Genomic DNA, 6,096 nt, shown 5'->3' on the forward strand with positions numbered 1-6,096 from the left:
GACGCATCATTTTCAGTCGTTACTTCAGCCAATCAATGCACTTGCCATTGTTTTTAGAGTAGTGTTTGTGCCATAATCATCTCGTGAGGCATATTCTTTGGCCACAGACTGGGTCTCAGTTTCATTTTGCTGTTTTAAAATCATTCCACTCGGCGTTTTTAAAAATGGTTTGTTGCGGCAGAGAGAGAAGACTTGAAGGTATGTGATGACCGAACTATCAGCTCAAAATATTTGAAAAAACTCCTGGATTTGCCCTTCAAGTAGCAGTAGATATCTATTATTTCATGCATGTTGATGATAAGATCACAATACTCTATCCTCTTTCGGCACCATTTTAGATGTATCTAAATTCTTCCTTTGCTGTGCTAACATCCTCTCTGTTTTGACAGCATAGGCATGGGCTTTTTTTGCATTATGCAAATACCTCCATGTTTCTAGAGGAAAGGAGGGGAGGATGAGCCTTTTTTGCCCCCCTATGTTGCTGTAATTTTCAGTTTGTCTTCGAAAGGTTGTCTTCAATATACATGTTTTTAGTGATTGCATCTTATGGCACCTCTTGCCTTTCTAGTCGAGGCATGGCCACAATAGAAGCAAGATTAGAAATACTATAATCTTCAGTTTTTTAGTCGGGTTCAGTGTGCGCTTAGGTGTTTTGCGAATATCTTAGTGTATTGTTTGCAGTGACGTTGTATTCGTGCTGCTCTTTATTATTATATTTTTACCCTAACATTTGGAATACTTGCAGATGGTGGTGGTTTTAATCGGTATCAGCCAATGGTGGAAATGTGCTCTACATGTCAAACTTTGGGATGTCAGAATTCAGCTGAAATTGTGACGTCATTTTAAGGAGAGCTAATACTTGGGAGTAGTTGGTAGCTCTGTTTCATCATAGCTTTAAGGCTGCACTAAGATGATATAAAGGGCACCAAAATGTGCACATTGTCATTTATCTCCGTAGGTTTTTATGTCCTCTGTATCATCCTAGCGCGACCTTCAAGCTGTTGCAATGTGTTGCCGTACAACAGGAGGATTTGAGTGCAGAAATGTGCAGCAGTGAAGGACATGCTCAGCACTGGCTCTGATTTAAGACAAGTAATTGTGAAAGTCGCCATTTCTTTTAAGCAGACTGTCTTATTGTGCACAAATTTTACTGCGATTGCAGATTTTGTTCTGCCATTGTGTCTTTTCTTGTGCTTTCAACAATTTTGGACTACTTTGCTTTATTGGTTTACACTTTTGACTGTGCAAGGATATTTATTGATGTTAGGATGATGATGTGCTCGTTATATTTTGTTTATTATGCAGTGTAAATATTTATCCTGTTCGCACTTTTGTGCGTATCAGTTATTGGAGGAACACTTATTCTCCTGGACTACTTTTCACTGAAGTGGCAGTGTGCAGGTGAATGTTTATGGAACCTACAAACAAACTAAATGTTTTTGTTTTACTCTGTGTTTTTTACTTGGTTAAACACTCTTGCACATACTTCACTGAATAGCCCAGAATTTAACACCTTACAAGAATAAATGAGAATGTATTTTAACAGCACATTTGTAAGGAGTTTTCAGGAAGTCTGCTTATTAGCGTGCACATGCTTTTTCCAAAACATTCTGAATCTCTTGGCAAAGAAAGGTCAGTTATCGGCATTCAAGATGCTAGCATTGAGTTGCAGAAATGTCCAAAGTATGACAGACTGTTAACACTTCATTTGTACAAATTGTTTCAAAGTTGGGTGACTTTCTGTACAAGTTTTTCTATTTTGTGTGGTATTGTACAGTAGGAGCTGTGTTACTGTTAAGCTCAAGAGACTCAAGACAAGTTTTTCTTTGTAGTCTTCCTGCATTCCACAGTTGTGTACAAAATATTTCTCATAAGTAAGTAGCTTTGCTCTTCTTCGACCTTTACAGATTCAGGTGCTGAATGTCATACATGTCATTTACTGTACTAAAGGGCCAGAAGAAAAAGCAGTTTATCTAAACCGTAACACTCACTCATTAGCAGTCAAAGAACTCGTGTGATTCCAGTCTCGACGTGAATTAATGCCATGGCATGTGCACATTCACAAGTTCACTGTGTCGTGGGCCACCGGTGGGGCATGTTGGGTTTGCAAGCTGTGCAGCCACTAATACCGAGTCACGTGATGAAGCCATGGGATAGCTCGCGATGTTTCAAAGAGCCCACGAAAAGCACACATGAGATGTTGCTATTGCCATCTATTGGCAGCCCTAAGAAGGTGTTTTCGCCAGTAACCCAGTGGTGGGTCACGCCACACCCAAGAAAGTTTAAGGGTGGCCCACCAGGTGGGCCACAGCGAGGCAGTGATTGGGGCTCCAAAAATTGCTGCCACAGCGAACATGTTAAGCAACTAGACCCACATTGGTGAGCCCTTACGAAACCAAGTAGTAATGCCTAAAGTCCTTTCGCATATCATTCTGGCCTAATAATAGTGCTTCACTGCTGCGACTGGAAGCACAAATTTAGCCGCTCATAAAACTTATGCCCTATGCATAGTCCATGCTTGTACAATCCTGTTGAAAGCAGCTTCCTATATGTTCTCCTGCAAGCTATTCCTGTTATTTGTCCCTGTTTGGCTCCTGCTGTACGCAGTGTGGCACTGTTGGTGTGTATATTTGTTACAGGAGTACGGGCACCAGATTTTGGTAGTGTGTTTCTTCTTTGAAACGATAAACAAGACATCGGTAACCGTGGATCACCATGTGAAATTTGCCTATGCCTGGCTAACAGTTTATAGTTAAATTTCTTCTCCTGTGTTGTTTCGGCGTCAATGACTGAATGATGGCTATGGCATCAAAGTCGACTTCAGTTCATGTGAAACAAGAACAGTGGCATTATAGCTGTTTTTTCATTCATTCTAATTCTGGCCCTTGGGGCACGCTAATGGGAGAGTTGTAGCAAAAAAGCCAGGATGCAGCAGTGATACTGCATTGTTTCTTTGCCTCGTACGTCCTCAAGTCAACCTTGACGTTATACTGCTTGGCTACTGAAACCAGAACAGCATAACAGAAGAAATTTGATTTTAAATTATTTGTAGGTGTAGGCAAATTTCACATGATGATCCACATATACTAACAAAATCTTAAGCATCATTCCAAAAGAAGAAAACATTCAAATGAATATTTGGTGTCCATACTCCTTTGGTGTATTCAGCAGCTGGTGTGGCTGCTTAAGATCACAGTGTCCCTTTTGTGGCAAACGAGCCTTATACGCGACAATCATTTTTCAAGTGCATCGGGGTGCATCATTGGTGTTGCATTTAAGTGGCAGCAATGGAGTTGCTGTTGTTGTTGGTGATGGTACCTAGTATTGTGGTAGTGGTAAGCGAAGCACTGCTTTCAATGGATAGGAAGAAATGTGGTGTTGATGTCTGTGTAATGTTGCTTGTTGCCAAATGTGACTTGTGTTGTTTGTCCATCGTAGCTGTTGGTTGTCCAAGGTGAACTAAATCTAGACAGTAGCTTCCAGGAGTTGCTGTGAAGTGAGTAGGAAGCCAGAGAAACAATCTGTGGGTAGTAGCACACTCCCATGTGCGGCTTTCCTGTAACCTGAGTTGCTATGAATGATCTGCATTTTTTTTTTACATCTTAAGCTTTTGCTTGATTTTGTTAGGTAATGTAGTAGGGTTACATTTTTAGGGTCACATATTTAAGAATTTGGCACAAAGGATCATTTTTGAACGTATGAACACTATAAAATAAGTTTCATAGTTACTAAAAGGTTCCATTTATCAAGCTTGTGCATTTGAGACACGAGTGTTGAAAGCATGTACTAGAATTTAATTTATTTGCACAGCTTTAGGCATGGAGCCAATGTTCTTCCATTTATCAACTGCCCAGCATTAGAGAGCTTAATGGGTGCTTGAGTTTATGGGACCTGCAGGGCACTTGTTGGTGTGGTACAATGTGATGTTGCTGAACTCTAAACGGGCATATTCTAGCGTAAATGTTGTCTCATGGCAGGATTGTTTCAGTTTCTTTATTAATATGATGTGGCAGCTAATTTGTGTGGAGGTATTGATTACATAAGCATATGTAAAATTTAGCTGCTGCCGTGCAACATTATAACAAAAACCTATTTACTTGTCAGCCTGTGGAAGAGAAACGAAATAATTTCATTCAGGTTAAGTGGAGACACACTTCAGCTTCCAGCAAGGCTGCAGTAGTTCATAAGCTTGTGTTTCATGGTGTGGCCACAAGGTGGAGATAGTTGCCATTCTGCTTGAAACCATGTAGTGTAAGCTATGCGCACATTACAGCAGTGCAATCCTGCATCAGCACACATCTTAATATCATGTGCATGATGGTGACTTGATGCATGTTTCACAAACATCTTCAGTATTGCAAGTTAATGCTACTAGTATTTTGGGGGTGAGCTACTTTTATACACAGAGCAGAGCTTGTATCAAGCAATGCCTTAAGTCTTCATTTTATTATATGAAACAGGATTCAAAGTCTTCTTTTTCCTTGTCTTGGAACATGCCATATCACTTGAAACAGTGTCTTCAGGGTCCATGCTTTGAGTGGAAAGGGTTAATGAAACTAAGATGGTCTGTAAGGCTCCTGCTTCCATCTCTAGACTGTTGATGCTGATATTTAGCTTGTATCTCTCTCTACATATCATCATCGGAAGTGGAACGGGATGCCGACCTGATGTGACCATTAAGACGCCTTTCATTCAGGAGACAACGAGATTTCTAGGAATGCGGTTGAGCTTGTTAGTGAAAGGGATGATTGCAATCCCCTAGAGAGATGATTCTATTATTCTAGTTTCATTGAGAAATGAGTAGTGGTCTCTTAATCGCATTCCATTTGTTAGTTTTTCTCACTTCTGAAACAGGAGCAGCAAAAGCATTCAGTCACTAGCTTGTCGTGTTCTGCCAAGTACAATGGCAGGATGACATCAGTGCTGCTTGTCTGCAGTCTTCAGACAGCTGTTTTAAAAGCACCTTTGGTTTATACAATGTCACAAAAACTGAGAAAACAGCCATTTTAACCTTGCCGCACTTTCTAGCCAAGTTGTTGTAATGGTGTCTTATGCCCAAAATGTAGAGTGTACTCCTACTGTAGTCTTGTAGAGTGCAGTCGGTGTAAGCTTCAATCAAAGTAGACACTTACTCAACTGTTGTCATGTGTAGTCAGTTGTCTGTCTTGTTGGTAGAGTTTTGTGACAGCCCAGCGTTTCATAGCACCGTTGCCCGAACGTGCACCTCAGCGTTTTGCACTAGCTGTGTGAAACCTGTCTGGACGTATGCGCATTAGGTGCTCTAGCCGTTGATATTACAACGCCAATGGTAGTACAAAATAGGAAAATTGTGGCAGCTTGTGTTTTCAGCTTGTTTTGTTTTGAGCTCACTTTGGAAATGTGGGAGAAGATTTAGGCGACTGTGCTGTCGCATGGCTACCACATGGAAATCTCCTTAATTCATATTGCAGCGCCTGTGCTCTGAATTATTTACTGACATGAAGCACTGGCCAAGCTTGGCACCTGTGGAGTTAGCACAAACATGCAGTTTCTTCCTCAGCACGGTACAGCGTTACGAGATTTGTGCTCGGGGTTTGGTGGTAAAACAGAGCCTTCTGTCGTGCACCTGCCGGAATGTAGACTTCTTCAGCTTTTGAGCATCCGAGTCGCCCAGCACATTGTGCGTCTGCGTTTGGATTGAGTACTTTGGAGGGAACGTTGGAAACGTCTGGCTGGGTGCTGATAGAGCTTCGTTGTTTCTTCCAACCTTGTTCCGTCGTTTTTTTATCTGTGGCTACTGTCGTTTTCGATTTGGTGGAAGCACAGTGCTGTGATCTTTTCCACGGTATCGACTTGTTCTCCATTTCCGCAAGTATAAATGGCAACCCGAGATCGGCCTTGACGCACCTTCATAGTTTCGTTTTTGCACGAGCTCAGGGTTGTCGAGCCTCGCTGTGAGAGCTTGCGTAAGATGCATTCGGATGTACCTTCATGTAGTTCTTGATTTCCTTGTGTGCTCACCTTTTAAAGTGAGAGCTATTTATGAGAAGTCCTCCGCAACTGGCGACACGTAACCCCGTTCTGTGCGGGTGAGAGAAAATGGATGATAACAGAAGC

Source organism: Amblyomma americanum, chromosome 2 (assembly GCF_052857255.1).
Source record: "Amblyomma americanum isolate KBUSLIRL-KWMA chromosome 2, ASM5285725v1, whole genome shotgun sequence".
Taxonomy (NCBI): Eukaryota; Metazoa; Arthropoda; class Arachnida; order Ixodida; family Ixodidae; genus Amblyomma; species Amblyomma americanum.